Below are 15805 nucleotides of genomic sequence, written 5' to 3'. Positions count from 1 at the left end.
AAAGATGAAAGGGAAAAAGGACAAAAAGAAGAGAAAGGGAGGAATGCTTGGCTGCCACAAGGAGCCACTGGAGCACTCTGAGTAGAGTGACAGATGGATTCTTCAACTCAAAAGTTCATCCTGGTGGTGTGGCTGGCTGAGGAGGGCCAAGGTGTAAAATGGTGATCTTCTGCAGCGATCCAGGAAAAAAAAAGTCAGAATAAAGGTGAAGGGAGAAGAAGAGTTCAGGGATCCTTGGAAAATACCAGGCTCCTGGTGCAGTGGTGCCATTTGGGAGACCAAGAAAGGAGAGCTGCAGCCCAAGTCAGGGATCTGAAACCAACCTGGCAAAGAGGTGGGGGGCAGGGAGTGGGCTGGGGAGATGGCTCAGTGGGTAGGGTCTGCCACACAGCATGAGGACCTGTGTTTCAACCCCCAACACTCATGTAAAAAGCTAGGCTATACTCCCAGTGCTGGAGGTTTGTGTGGTAGAAACAAGAGGATCCTCAGAGCATGCTGGCCAGCCAGTCTAGCCAAATAGAGAGCTCCAGATTCACGGAGACCATTTCTCAAAAAAGAAGGTGGAGACTCAGTTGGCCCTAGTTAAACCAGTGTATCACAAAGCAAAATAAAAAAAATAAAAATAAATAAAAATAAAAAAACATGAAAGTGGAATGGGAATTTGAGGGGTGGGGATCAAAGAGAGCGTGTAGGGTTGAGTATGACCACAATGTATTATACACTTGTACAAAATTGTCAAAAAAGCAAGTGGAGAATGATCATATCTTTAATCCCAGCACTCGGGAGGCAAAGGCAGATAGATCTCGTGAGCTCAAGACCAGCCTGGTCTACAGAGCAAGTTCTAGAACAGCCAAGGCTACACAGGAAAACCCTGTCTCAAAACAAACACAAAAGCTGAAAGGGAGAGGCAGAAAAAAGAAAGAAGTAGGCAAATATTCACACATAACCTGTATGATGATGGGAATATGGTGTGCATTTACAGAAATGATGTCACTGTTGTGAAACACATCAAGAGGCAGTAAGCCTAGCTTCTGTCCTCAAGCTTAAGTACAGAGACATGCAAAGACATGTCCTTACCATTCTCTAACATGGAGAACTACCAGCAGAGGACAACTGGAAACTATAATGCTGTTAAATAAGAACTGTATGCACTACAGTAGAAAAGCATTACAGTAACTGCTTTCTCCCTCTCTGCAGCAGGGATAGAAAGGGACTGGAGTTAAGTGCCAGAGTGGGGCTACAACAGGCACTGAGCTTAAGTACTTCTACCTGACACACTTCTTTACAATGGACTTTTTGGTAAAAGAAACTAAAAAAATACAATTTACAGCAAACATATTGTGAACTCAAGTTTCAGGAAGGAAAAGAAGGAAGGAAGGAAGGCTAGCTGCACCTATGTTAGAGATTCTACACACCAAATAACTGAACTTGAAGATAATGTAGAGTTAAAATGTTGCAGATCAGAGCTAAATTATCTTGTGCCATTTTTAGTACCTTTGAAAGCTATTCATTGCCCATTCCAGTATCTGACCTAACATCCTTGTAAGTATCAAACCTAAAATATGTTTGGAGCACACTTCTAGCTTCCACTAATTTAAACTCTACTAGGGTTTTCCCTGCTGTAACCTGTATCTGTAACCCCTAACACTGTATTTGGTAAACACCTTAACTTACTACTTTTTGTTCTGTAGCCAGTAAGATCTCACGCAACCAACATTGAAACATGGTGTTTGAGGAAACTGGAATCTGTGCTCTTGGGACACTGTCATTCACATTGGGTTCAAGAATGAACTATTATTCTGTTAAGGTGAGAACTGTGTTTTTGAGTTGAAAATATGGTTGCATTTGAAATTTTAAAGGTTTACACTTGGTGGGCTAAGGATGTAGTTCAGGAATAGAGCCCTGCCTAGAATGCACAAGGCCTGGGTTCATTCTTCATTACTAGGGGGTGGGGGTGGGGGACGGACTTTATATTTGAATAAGAATAAGAACAGAGTAACTATTGTTCAGAGGTCATTTCATTTTACTAGTCAAGGTGCCAGGCAATCTTCCCACTGTGGTCTGGGCCCCCCTCCAGGTCTTTTCAATCATTTCTTTAACACCCACTGAGAGTTGGGCTATATATATATCAAGCATTTCCATCACAACACTGGTGCAACCCCAGTGCAGGCTGTAGAGGCTCACACTAGAAAATTCCCTCTGAAGAAAAGGGGGTTTAATCTCATCAAGTTCACAAGTTCTAAGGTAGAACACACTTTGGAAGGAAAAATAATATCCACACAGGATAAATCAAGTTAGAAAACTATTAACCAAGTCGAGGTAAAATATAAAAGTTACCCCTGCGACTTCAAGAGGGTTGGTTGGCCACAGGTATTTAACTCCATACATAACGTTGTAAAAGGAATTACTTAAATCTCAAAACTAGTTGAATACCAGTGTGTTGGGGAGGAGCGGTGAATGGTTAGATAACCTCAGGTTTGGAGAGTAGGTTGTGTCAGATTGTACTTCAAAAGCACCCGTCCCAATCCTAAGAGGTTATCCTAACACACAATACACAGACACAGGTGGCAGAGAAAATTACAAACCTCCACCCGCGGCAAAAGGCTTCTTCTTATCAGGTAAGTCGAGGAAGGTTAAAAAGCAGGAGGATGCACAGCCTGGCACAAAACCAAGATGACTTGGGGAAGACAAAGTCGCTCCAAAGCCAAGGTGATTCTGGGTTACCCACGACCTCAAAGGGGTAGGTGAGCTGAGCCAACATTCAAGGTGTGGGGGAAGCACTCTCACCCTTTATCGGATAAAGTGTATCTGATCCAAAGTGATGTCTAGAGAAATTTGAAACGTCCGGCAGCCGAGACCCAGGAGGCGCCGTGGGGGAGGTTGGACACAGGCCGGTACCCATGCGGCAGCAGTTGGGGACCCGACGACTGTGGGATGAAGGGGCAGGAAAAGCGCCGGGCTTGAGGAAGGGAAGCGGCCAGCAGAAGAGGAACAGAGTTGGCCAGGGGGAGAGGTGGAGCTCACAGGTGGAAGGCTGAAAGCTGGGGTCAGGCCTGGGGGGACTCGTCCGCCGGGTGCTGCGGGCTTGGGGGCCCTCGGCCCGCAACCTGGCTCCACTTACCCCGCCCAGGCGGCGACGATGATTCCGGCACGGCGCGGGCCGACAGGGCTTGACCGCAATCCCAGCCGGGTCCGCGCCTCGCGGCCCGCGCCTCTCATTGGCTGCCGCGCCCAGGACGCGTCGGGCTCGGCCAATCAGCGCCGAGAAGCGAGGTTTGGAAACTTTTCCTTCTAGGCCCGGGCGCGTCGCCATCAAGCTATGATGGTGCCGGGCGGGAGGGGGCGCGGGAGGTGCGGGCTGCTGGCCCGGAAGGCCGGTGTGAAGAGGGCCTTCAGGCGGCTCCGTGCATGTGGTACCACGCACCCAGGAATACCCGCATGCCTCTCCTTCACACTGGTTACAAATATCCGCTCTTGCTCTTGCCCACGAAGAGACAAAGGTGCAGTTGGTCGGAGAACCCCGGGTTTTAGGATTAGCTGGTATCGGATTACACTTGAAAGCACCCTACCCAAGTCCAGAAATGCTATACTACTCTAGAATGCACAGAGACAAAACTGGCATAGAAAACAACAAACTTTTGCCCAGGCTACAGGGCACTTTTTCGTCCCATAACTTTATACCCCAAATAGAATCTTTAACAATAGCTTCTTCTGAGACAGCATAATTTAGTGTAGAAGAATTGTCTGAATTCTACCTCTTACCCCCTTATTAGCTGAGTGATACTGGAACAAGGTATTTAATTGCTCGTGGATAAAATGGGGTTTTGCTCATGGCTAAAAAAGTTGTAAAACACTTTGTGCAGTGCTTTGTAAATAGTAACTACAATATGTGCATTAGTTAAATGACCATGTGTCTCAGGCACAATGCTAACTCCAGACTGGCCTTTAACTTGCTGTATGGCTGACCTTGAAGTTTTGTAGTCTTGCCCCACATCCCAAGTCGGAATTATGGGTGTGGGTGTGTGCCACCTGGAGGATTTTATGAGGTGCTGGGGATGGAAGCAAGGTTCCAAGTATATTAGGTAAGTGCTCCTCCAACTGAATCACATCTCAGCCCTCTGTTTTTGTTTTTGTTTTTTCCTTTGTAGCCTGGGCTGGCCTCCAATTCCTGAGCATCTTGCCTCAGCCTTTTTTTTTTTTTTTTTTTTTTTTTTTTTTTTTGCTGGGATCTTAGGCCCTGCTAATTCTTGACATTAAGCAACTCCAATTGTTCACTAATGTATCTATTGAGTACTGTTAGGCACAAGGTAATCTTACAACTGGTGAATAAACCAAAAAGTCTAATCTCAAAGGCCTAACACAGTAAAGAGATACACAATTTCAGCTGCCAAATTTTATTCTTTGAGAGACTGATGAGCCACAGAAAGGCATCATTATCTTACAGTTTGGGGCAATTCTGGGCTTGAACCCAGGGTCTTGGGCATGTTAGACAAGCACTGTACCACCGAGCTATGTCCCCAGCCTCCTGTAGTTATTTAAAAGATGAGAAAATAAAGCTGAGGAAAAAAATAAAAAATAAAAAAATTAAGTTGCCCAAGGTATTTCGATTTGTAGCCAACAAAAGGAACTTCAGATCCACGATTTTTTTTGTTGTTGTTGTTTTGTTTTTTTACTCTTACAATGTTCTGCTTGTGGGCTACACAAGTAATGCCTCCCACCTCCTGCCTCCCGTTAGGGTGGCCTATCTCTAATTCTACGGTGATTACTCGATAGTTCCTTAAAAGCACTCAAAGAACCCCACAGGAACCCCACTGCCTATACCAAACTGAGGAAAGTATCAAAGTGTGTTCATGTTTATTTATCTTTACTTTGTATGGGTGTGTTGTCTATGTGTATATACACCACATGCATGCCTGACAACTGCAGAAGCCAGAGGACATTGGATTCTGCAGAAACGAGTTGCAGATGGTTATGAGCCTCCATGTACATGCTGGTAACTGAACCTGGGTCTTCTGGAAGAGTAGACAGTGCTCTTAACTGCTGAGCCGTTTCTCCAGTGCCCCCTGCCCCTCCCTCAGTATTTTTCAGGAAATTTTCAAATACCAACCATGAAAACCTTTTCCTGCTGCCTTCAGAATTTTACTTGATTATACCACTCTGTGAGGATGCTGGGCAGGAATCAGTACCCAGTTTATAAGCAAAAGTGTAAAGTAGAAATGTGTCTGTATGAATCCTTCCCAAATGATATCAATCAACCCGTTTTAACTACATGGTTGACAATTTTCAAATTTCTCCTTAAAGCCCTGAAATAATAATAAGAACAGAATAATAATATTAAGAACAGAAGTTTGGGCCAGCAGAAGTTGGTGGCACACACCTGTAATCCCAGCACTCAGGAGGCAGAGGCAGGCAGATCTCTGTGAGTTCAAGGCCAGCCTGGTCTACAAAGTGAGCTCCAGGACAGCCAGGGCTATACAGAGTCTCTCTCTCTCTCTCTCTCTCTCTCTCTCTCTCTCTCTCTCTCTCTCTTACACACACACACACACACACACACACACACACACACGGAATAAATAAAATTAACAGGGTATTTAGGAAATTATATCTTTTCATAATAAATTTCTTCTTTCTTTCCTTCTGGCTTTGTTGTTGCAGATAGGCTCTTCCTATGTAGCTTAGGCTTCTCTCAAACACATGATCCTCCTAGCCCTCCTGAGTGAATAAGAGAAATTTGAAAGCTGGAGGAGGGGGATAGGGGGTTCAGAGGACAATCTCAGATGTTGGTCCTTGCCTTTCATTTTGTGTGAGATAAGGTCTCAACACTTCTGATAACACCAGGTTACCCAGTCCAATGCCTTCAGCCTTCCATCACCTGTAGGCATACTGAGATTAGACAACTGTGCTATTTCTGGCTTTTCACATGGGTTTTGAGAATCTGAACTCAGGTTGTCAGGCTTGTACAGCCACTGGTTTACCACTGAACCATCTTGCCAGCCCTGGAAACATTCTTCTGGAAAGATTAAATTGTGCTTCCATTCACCCATCTATCCTCTCCTTGGCTGACATTTTTTTTTTAAATTTATTTATGTATTGTGTATGGGTGTTTTGGCTGCATGTATGTCTGTGTACTGAAGGGACACTAGTCCACTTGAACATGTGGCTCTGGCAGGCCTTGCTCTTCTACCCAGTTCCCTTTGCCTCCTTAAAGAAACGGTAGATTACATTCCTAAAGTTAGACATCAAGGTCTATTCCTTTATTTGGCCACTTCCTCCTCCTGAGGCTGACTATCAAGGTCCAGCTATCAAAGCATTAAAGTCTAGAAATCAAAATCCCCCTTTGATTCACCTAATTAACATGCCCAATCCTAGCCCATTCTAACACAGACTGTCCCCCCTTTTTCTCCTCTTAAAAATCACACCTGCTGCTGTTTTTCTGCCTGAGTCAGAAAGCAGCCACTTAAACTTTCCTTCCCCTTTAGTAAAGGATCTCTCTGTGAAAACAGGTGCTTGTGTGTGGTTTGTGCCTAATCCGGGGTCCTGGAAAGAACCTCTGCTGTGTGAAAGGGGGTGGTCTCCTTCATGTACTGTGTGTGCAGTGCCCAGGGAGGCCAAAAAAGGTGTCAGATCCCCCTGGACTGGACTCAACAGACTACTCTAAGCCATTTGGACACTCAGAATAGAACACCCCCCCCACCACTACCACTCCAGCCTCTGGAAGAACCACTGACCATCTCTCCAGCCCTTGGCCTAGTTTGTAGAGAAAGTAAAATGGAGTCTTTTTTTGGTTGTGAGCGTAGACTTTAATAGCTGAGCCATCTCTCCAGCCCAAAATTGAGTGTTTTGAAAAGCACTCATGATTCTCATTTTTTTTCAAGCTTTTCATTTAATCTAACTGCTGGCTTAATTTATTATAATATCTGTTGACCCTAGTCTACCTCTTGACTAGAAAAAAATGCCAAGCAAAGTCAAAGGAAAATGTCTTCTCTTTTATGTTTGGTGGCTAAAATTTGTTCAAATAGCAATTGAACATCACAATTACTTTTTTCCCATTTTATATTTTTAGTTAATATTGTCAGTATTTAAAAATAGCTAGAATAAAATGGAGGTAAAAGAAACACCTACGAAGAGTGCCATACTTGTTTGAGACTTTGAAAACAAAACAGCAACTAGTATCTTTCTCATCGATATCAATTCTCCCTTGGGAAATTCTACCTATACACAGACACAACAGTGTCCTTAGCAATAACAAACACCTTGGGCGTGCCTTCTGGAGAATTTAATAGAAGCACAAAGGATTCTTCAACAACGTGTTTGAACTCATCCTCCTTAAGTAGAAGTGCATATCTGGAGACTGGGAAGAAAAATGTTCTTGGTAATTCTGCTTCCTAATTAGTTATCAAAGTTCATTTGTTTCCTGGCAGACTTTTGTGTTGTTAGGTCCAAGGGTGCACAAAAAAATGAGGCACAGACCACCAAAGTCTAAAACCAGAAGCAAACTTTATTTTTAAAAATTACTGTGGGGAAAAGAGAGAATACCACTTAACTGGGACCACAGCCAGAATCTCGGTTTCTGAGCTGTGGTGCTGAGGATGGGTCATGAGCCCCTTTTTGTAGTAGGAGGCAAGCATTAGGCATGGACAAAGGAATTTTTATAGTTTCGAAGTTAAACTTTTAGAGATATATTGCATCTTAGTATTTACAATTTCCTGCTGACAAGGTTTTAGAGGGTTCCAGCTAACTGATGTTTGTATAACCCTGTAGTCCCTTTTGACATAATTAACAGTATATACCAAGACTTATAGCTTTCTTGACATAGCTGGTTTCTCATAGCAGGGAGATTACGAAACAATGCAAAGCAGGTTGTCAGGTAGAACTCACTAAAGGACAACTTTGGTCTACTGCAGCTGTCATCTAACCCCAAGCTACAGAGAGCCATCGTAAAAAGCTAACATTTGGGTTGCTAACAGAGTTGCCCATCGTAAAATAAAGACAGCCCTAGTTAAAGCTGTCAGCTTCCATCTTCCTATCTTATTTCAGTATTTCTATCTTATTATATTCCTATCTTCCTATTCCTGAACCCTTCAGTTTGTGTGTGTGTTGTGTGTGTGTGTTCGTGTGTACGCACACCCGTGGTTTTTCAAGACAAGATTTCTCTGTGTGACAGACAGCCTTGGCAGTCCTGGAACTCACTCTGTAGACCAGGCTGGCATCAAACTCAGATATCTGCCTGCTTCTGCCTCCCGAATGCTGGATTAAAGGCATGTGCCACTGTACCTGGCTTCCTGGCAGACTTTTAAGCAGAAACTATTTAAAAGCACTACTCAGCTAACACATTTTAAACTGTGCCTACATTTAGATGTGCTTTTTTAAAAAACATAACTTGCAACAAGAAATAGTAAACAGCTGACGATTTCAGAAATTTACCCCGCTGAGTCCTGAAAACTTGTATAATCTCAGCACTCAGAAGGCAGAGGTAGGCAGATCCCTGAGTTCGAGGCCAGCCTCATCTACCGGGTGAGTTCCAGGACAGCCAGTGCTACACAGAGAAACCCTGTCTCTAAAAAACAAACAATAGCAGAAAGCCCTAACTTATATTTAGGTCAAATAAAAGTGAAGACTGCGCCGGGCGGTGGTGGCGCACGCCTTTAATCCCAGCACTTGGGAGGCAGAGCCAGGCGGATCTCTGTGAGTTCGAGGCCAGCCTGGGCTACCAAGTGAGTTCCAGGAAAGGCGCAAAGCTACACAGAGAAACCCTGTCTCGAAAAGCCAAAAAAAAAAAAAAAAAATGAAGACTGCAAGGCTCAATTGGGGAGGGGGGAGAAAATACAGAGCATCGTTTATCCATTTAAAACATGAAGTATTTGGGCTGGAGAGATGGCTCAGCAGTTAAGAACACCGAGTGCTCTTCCAGAGGGACCCTGTTTCAATTCCCAGAACTCACATGGCCGCTCACAGTTTGGTTTCGCTAAGTTTTTATAACTTTAACATCTTCTTTTTCGTTCCCAACCTGTCACCTGAAAAGTATTCATTTGAAACAAAGCACCAGGTTTTTTCAAATGAAAAGTTTGCCAGGTGAGACAAACGTCTTTAATCCTAGCACCTCAGTGCCTTCTCAAAGGCAAGAGAATCTGAGATCGAGGCCAGCTTGGTCTACACGGCAAGTTCCAGGCCAACCAAGGCTATACAGATGAGATGCTACATCCAAAAATAAAAAAAAAAAAAATGGATAGGTCATCATGTATTCTTTATTGTTGGTGACAATATTCAGCAGTCTTCGCATTTACTTAATCGGCGCCAGCTGGGCCGAAACTCGGCGGGCAGGACAGAAGTTGCCAAAGCTCTTTTGGTAGGTTTTATTGTTCTTTCTGCACTCGCCACTAGGTTGTGCAGATGTGCTGTGCAATATACACAATTTAATTTGTAAAAATAAAACAGGACTATCACGTGAGGAGTCAGAACGTTAAAAAGCCACCACACGCTTTATTTCACAGAAATCTGGTCTCCTTCGTCTTCCCTCCCAAGATGTAAAGGGCTGGACCCTAGCAAATCTCTTTTGGCAGGCTTTTTCTAGCCTTCATCACACAAGTTCTTCAGTTCTCCGCCTGGAGGCTCCATTTGACCTGGCATCATCAAGCCAGGGGAGAGGACTCCTAAACTGGGTGTTCGTGCTAAAAAAACCGAGGCTGCCCCCGGGTAAAGACCCTATTTAGAGGTTTATCGGGAGGGGACTGAGCCTGACGAGGCTGCAGGGCCGCGAGGCCCCGCCCCCCCCTCCAGTTCCCACCGTGCTCCGCGCGGAGAAGACGCGAAGGCGAGGGCGGGGCGGAAGAAAAGACTGGGCGAGACGAGGGAAGGGGTGGAGCTAGACAGAGGATGGGAAGAGCGGGAGGGGAGGTGGGCGGGGCTAGAGGAGGAAGGACCAGGGCTAGGCGGAGACGCATTGGGGATGGGCGGGGGAAAGGGCGTGGTTATAGGGGAGGTGCAGAGAAGGGTGTGGTAACATGGAGGAAGAGGTGAGTGTGTGTGTGTGTGTGGGGGGGGAATGGAGAAAGGGGCGGGGCTAGTAGTAGATAAGAGAGTGGGTTTTACGACAGGGGAGGTGCGGCGCGGAAGCGGAAGCGGAAGTGGAGGGTGTGCTTGGCGGCGGCGGCGGGAGGTGCGGAGTCGGGAATCAAAACAAAGGGCCTGGGGGGCGGGGGGAAGGCGGCGGGGTCGGAATGTGAGCGGAAAAGGACCTGGCGGCTGAGGTGAGTCCTCTGCTGGGCTTGTTCGGCCAGCAGCGTAGCTGGCCCGGGAACAGCGCCCTTTTTCCCAGACTGATACTGTGGGGTCCGGGACCCGCCAAAGGGGCCGCGCGGTGTCTTCCGGGCGTTTGGCTCCCTGCCGGCGCCTGCCTCCCTGCTCCTTCCCGGGCCCTCCAGGTGTCAGCAGCAACCTTCGCAGGGTGTGCAAAGTTAGGAAGTTGAGAAAAGGGACAGTGGTGGAGTTGCGTCCCTTGGCTTGTTTGTTTTTGCAGCCCTCCTGAGCGGTCCCGTAGCAGCCTCTTTGGATGCAACTTCAGTTTCAGCCACTCCCCCCATTAATTCTAGCACGAGTTTGCCAAGCACCTTTTTGGTGTAACCAAGAGCTTTCTAGTTGTACTAGTAGTATCTTTTGGACTTTCCAGGATCTTTCTGTTTTGCATACAAGGAAACGGTCAGCTTAATGGTCTTCCTTCACATTTAGTGAGCTCTACCAGCGGTCATTTATTGACATTTGTGAGGCACAGTGGAGGAGTGGTAGGTTCAGGGTATACAGTAGTGAATAAGAAAATACAGTTAATACTGACGTAGAATTTATATTCTAGTGGGGGAGAAAAGTAATAAAACACCAAATAAATAAGAAAACAAATAAATACACAGAACCAATAAAGTGGATTAGCACAGTATGGGAGTTTGTGGTAGGGGGAGGCCATTTGAGAAAAAGCTCATCCTCAGTTATCTCTCGTCATCAAACCACAAATAACTCTGGAAGTAAGGGGGTTGCGATGATTGTTAGACTCACAGGAGATGGGCCTTAGGTTCAAAAAGATGAGTTGCCCACAACTACACAGATAGGAAGACCAACATGCATGCAATGCAATGTCACTGGCTGAGAATGCAGCCAGTGTCTAAGTTGCTCAAAGACAAAGAGTGGCAGAAGGGAAGACTCTTCACTAGCCAGAGCTTCCTCTGGCTAGCTCAGATGCCTAATGGAATTCCAAGGAGTATTTGAGGAAAATTTAGGGTGCAGGTCACTAATGTTTTTCCTTATATGTATTTGTACTGAGTAATCTATATATGTTCCTATATGTTGTGGAATATTGGTTGAAGATGTGTTATATTTATGCTGCTGCATAATGTAACATTTGTTTAATGATGCAAGGATGTGTTGCGTTCTTTTATGTTGCTTTTGTTTAACTCTGTGAAGCTGTGTTACTTTGCCTGTGTAAAACACCTGATTGATCTAATAAAAAGCTGAACTGTCAATAGCCAGGCAGGAGAAAGGATAGATGGGGCTAGCAGGCAGAGAGAATAAATAAGAAGAGAAATCTGGGAGGAGAGGCTCAAGGAACAAGAGAAGGAGAGGAGGACTCCAGGGGCCAGCCACCCAGCTACACAGAGTAAGAAGTAAAGAAAAGATATACAGAAATAGAAGGTAAAAGCCCAGAGGCAAAAAGTAGACAGGATAATTTAAGAAAAGCTGGCTAGAAATAAGCCAAGCTAAGGCTGAGCATTCATAAGAAAGAAAGAATAAGATTCTGTGTGTTTATTTGGGAGTTGGGTGGTGGGCCCCCAAAAAGCAAAGAATAAGAGTAAAAAAAAAATCAACAATACATGTATTAATTTTAATTTTTTTTTTGAGACAAAGTCTCATTGTATAACTATGGCTGCCTGGCACTTGATATGTAGCCCAGGCTGCTCTTCAACTTGGCAGATATCCTCCTGTCTCTGCCTCCTGATTGTTGGGATAGCAGACATGTGCCACTATTCCTGGTTCTTTGACTGAACAATGTCGATGGCACCTTGGTGTAGTAGAAAGAGGTAGGTGAGCCTTTTGACCTCAAGCTAGCTATGAAACTTAAGTTTCTTGTTTCTCAGTGAAGTGTTGAAAGTGGTAGTACACTTTTAGGATTTGGCTTTGGAAGGTCTGAGCATGCTGAAATTATAAACACTGTGAACATCACAAGTTCTTATGAATAAGAGAGGAGCTTGTTGGGTGATACACTTGGGTTTTTGTTGGTTTTTGGTTTTTCCAGACAGAGTTTCTCTGTGTAGCCTGGGCTGTCCTACTCGCTCTGTAGGCTGGCCTTGAACTCACAGAGATTCACCTGCTTCTGCCTCCTGAGTGCAGAGGCGTGCATCACCACCACCTGGCACAACCTGGATTTAATAATTAAAAACATTGTAATTCAAACAGTGATAGCAGTTAACTTTGTCTCCAGATTATTTTCAATTGTGTACTAGGTTAATTCTGTTAATTCCTTCATTCGACCAATAATTTGTGATTACCATGGAATAGGCCTTGGGCTGACTACAAGATACAGTGGTGAAAATGGACAGTGCATGCATTTTTAAATTCATTTTTTATAGTGCTGTGGCAGATTGAGACAGTGTACAGACAAAGAAACAAACATCTTTTTCTTTCTTCCTACTTTCTCTCCTTTTTTCCCCCTTTTCTGCCTCCCTTCCCCTCTTTCTGTCTGTCTGGGATTAAACTCAGAACCTTTCATATGCCACTAAGCTCCGTACCCACCCACCCCCAGCCTCAAACAGAAACTTAAGCTTTATAGTTTCAGCACACTGGCTCAATAGTAAATATATTGGGCTTTATAACCAGATTATGTGGCAAAGACTCAAGTCTCAATTACAGTTCAACTCAGCCATAGATAATATTTAAATGGAGTATAGCTGTGTCTTGGTGAAACTTTATGGATACTAAAGTTTGAATTTCATATTTAAGAATGCTTTCTCAGGAATTTGAAATATGCAAAATAATATTCTTAGTTCACAGGCCATTTAAATACAGGTGTGCCGGGGCTCACACCTGTAATCTCAGTATTTGGGAGACTGAGGTAGGCAGATTGTTAAAAGTTTGAGGCTAGCCTTCAGGATTACAGAATCAGATCCTGTCCAAGAAGCATTAGGTATACATACACAAGCATACACATGCATACAGGCGGCAGGCTGGTTTTGGCTGGCAGACTTCTTTATGTGATCAGTCCACCCATACTTGACATACATTTTCAACCATTCTCCCCTCACCCTGTCATAGAGATGTAAAATCTCTTAGAAGTGTCTTATCAGAGATAACAGCTGAAAGAACCTATTTTCTACATGCACAGATGAAATTTCTGATAAAATAATCACTGAAAATGGCCACTCTTGGGCTGTTGTGGAGAGGACTTACAAATAAAAACCTTAATGGTTGTTCTCACCATTACTAGCTTCCTTCCTGCTCAAAGAGTGTGCGTTGGCTTTGCCTTTGGTCTACTACTAAGAGTGTACTCATGCTGGTGTAAAATACATCTGTGAGTTGTGACTTTATTTATTTATTAATTAATTAATTTATTTTGGTTTTTTCGAGACAGGGTTTCTCTGTGTTGTTTTGGTGTGCCTGTCCTGGATCTCACTCTGTGAGTTGTGACTTTCTTAATTGCTGGATGTTTGGTAATCCAGTCTGTTACATTGCACTTTCATTGTAAATAAATGAAGAAATCGATTGGATGGCTTCTCTGGTAGAATAGAATTCAAAGTTCTCAGAGGTCATTTAACTTGTCCCTTTGCTCATATCAGGAGCAGAAAGGTTGATACTGTGTTTCTTTTTTTATATTAGATGCTCCCTACTGTTAACTTCTCTGCTCTCCTAAGCAGAACTTATAGGAAGAATATCTGAAAATTAAGAAGAGCTGTAGGCCATCATACCTGTTTAGAACCTGGAGTCTTATTTCAGCCAAGTGAAGAGGAGAGTTCTCACCTAGAGATGTGCAGAGTCCATGGTTTGGCTCTGTCCTTCAAGCATGGCTGTGTCTTAAAAATAAGTAGGACTCATCTGTAGTCCATTCTCATTTGTAAAGTCCTAGTGGCTGGGGAGGTGGCTCAGTAGGTAAAGTGCTTGTTGCACAAGCATGAGGGCCTGAGTTCAATCTCCAGCACCTGTGTAAAAGCTGGGTGAGGTGATAACTTGTGCTTGTAATCCCAGTGATGGAGAGAGAGACTGGAGGATCTCAAGTGTCCACTGGACAGCCAGTCTAGGCAAATTGGTGTGCTCCAGGTTCAGTGAGAACCCCTGTCCTTAAAAAAGAGGAGGAAGAAAAAAGGTGATAGATTGGGAAAAACACCCAAGGCTGACCTCTGGCCTGTACACACATGTAAGAGATTCCTTTGCTCATTCATTTGCACACATAGAAAAAAAACCTGGGATATGAAGAATGCCAGTTTATAAATGATTTGTGTGGTATATGTACATGTTCATGTGGGTGTGTATGCAGGTGCACATATGTACACCTATATGTAGAAGTTGATGTTGGGTATATCCCTCATCATTCTCTATTAATTTAAAAAAATATGTATTTTTATGTATATGAGTGCCCTATTTTCATATACACCTGCATGCCAGAAGAGAGCATCAAATCCCATTGTAGATGGTTGTCAGCCACCATGTGGGTACTGGGAATTGAACTCAGGACCTTTGGAAGAGCAGTCGGTGCTATTAACCACTGAGCCATCTCTCCAGCCCCTTTATTTAGTTTTTTAAAAATTACATTTATTTGTGCGTGCGTGTGTGTGTGTGTGTGTGTGTGTGTGTGTGTGTGTGTGTGTGTGTATGCATACCATAGCTTAAATGTGGAGGTTTGAAGATAACTTGTGGGAGTCAGTTCTCTCTAATAAGTTGGAATGGCACTAAGGTTGTCAAACTTGGAGGCAATCACCTTTAGTGAACCCTTTCACTGGCCCCTCTACCTTATTTTTTGAGTTAGTCTCACTGAATCTGGAGTTGACTGATTTTTGCTGGGAAGGGTAGCCATTGAACTCAGGGATCTGCCTAGTTCCACCTCTCCAGTGCTGGAGTTACAGTTGCATGCTTGTCTTTTGTAAGAGTGGGATCTGAATTCAGGTCCTCATCCTTGTGTAGCAAATACTTTTCTCAACCATCTCCCAGCCTCAGATCATAGATTTTTTTTTCCTAAATCAAATTTAAATAGTTAGAACCAACCAAGTATACCAAATTTTAGTAGCCTGTACTGAGCTGTGATATCCATGCTGCCCTTGTTCTTTAAGGTCTGAATGTGAGAGCCATTGTGCCATGAACACAGCTGTGGTCTCATTTTTAACATAAAATGGGTACTTGTGTAAAGAAGTAACAGATATTGACCCATGTATTGCCTGGTTTTGTGTGTCAACTTGACACAAGTCAAAGTCATTAGAGGAAGGAGCCTTAGCTGAGGAAATGACACCATGGGATCCAGTTATAAGGCATTTTTTTTTTTTTCATTTAGTTTTCAATGGTAGAGGGCCCAGCCCATGGTGGGTGATGCCATCCTGGGCTGCTGGTACTGGATTCTATAAGAAGGTGGACTGTGCAAGCCATGGGAAGCAAGCCAGTCAGCAGCTCCCTTCCATGGCCTCTGCATCAGCTCCTGCCTCCGGGATCCTGCCCTGTTTAAGTTCCTGCCCTGACTTCCTTCAGTGATGAACAGTAATGCTGAAGTGTAAGCCAAATAAACCCTTTCCTCCCAACTTGATTTTTGGTCATGGTGTTTTGTCACAGCAATAGAAACCCTAAC

The 15805-nt window shown here is 44.1% G+C and overlaps 2 protein-coding genes across 5 annotated transcripts in view; one reads left to right on the top strand and one right to left on the bottom strand.

The window, feature by feature from the left end:
• The window catches only part of Nde1 (nudE neurodevelopment protein 1), a 32115-nt gene extending 28862 nt beyond the window's left edge, over positions 1 to 3253 (bottom strand). The window contains exon 1 of one of the 3 annotated variants that reach the window (XM_052759601.1): positions 3122 to 3253. The gene's annotated coding sequence lies outside the window, so the exon portion shown is untranslated. Of the gene's footprint in view, positions 1 to 2585; positions 2767 to 2787; positions 3100 to 3121 lie in introns of those variants that run through there. The other 2 variants (XM_052759603.1, XM_052759602.1) reach the window with 2 other exon arrangements.
• A 6888-nt stretch (positions 3254 to 10141) lies between these two features.
• Marf1 (meiosis regulator and mRNA stability factor 1) overlaps positions 10142 to 15805 on the top strand; it is a 48800-nt gene continuing 43136 nt past the window's right edge. The window contains exon 1 of one of the 2 annotated variants that reach the window (XM_052759591.1): positions 10142 to 10247. The gene's annotated coding sequence lies outside the window, so the exon portion shown is untranslated. Of the gene's footprint in view, positions 10248 to 15599; positions 15731 to 15805 lie in introns of those variants that run through there. The other variant, XM_052759590.1, reaches the window with a different exon arrangement.

The sequence above is a fragment of the Peromyscus californicus genome, unplaced genomic scaffold (assembly GCF_007827085.1).
Source record: "Peromyscus californicus insignis strain IS unplaced genomic scaffold, ASM782708v3 Scaffold_3__1_contigs__length_106647218, whole genome shotgun sequence".
Classification (NCBI taxonomy): Eukaryota; Metazoa; Chordata; class Mammalia; order Rodentia; family Cricetidae; genus Peromyscus; species Peromyscus californicus.
Note: the sequence above shows the minus strand (reverse complement) of the source record. Positions and strands in the feature narration are given on the sequence as shown.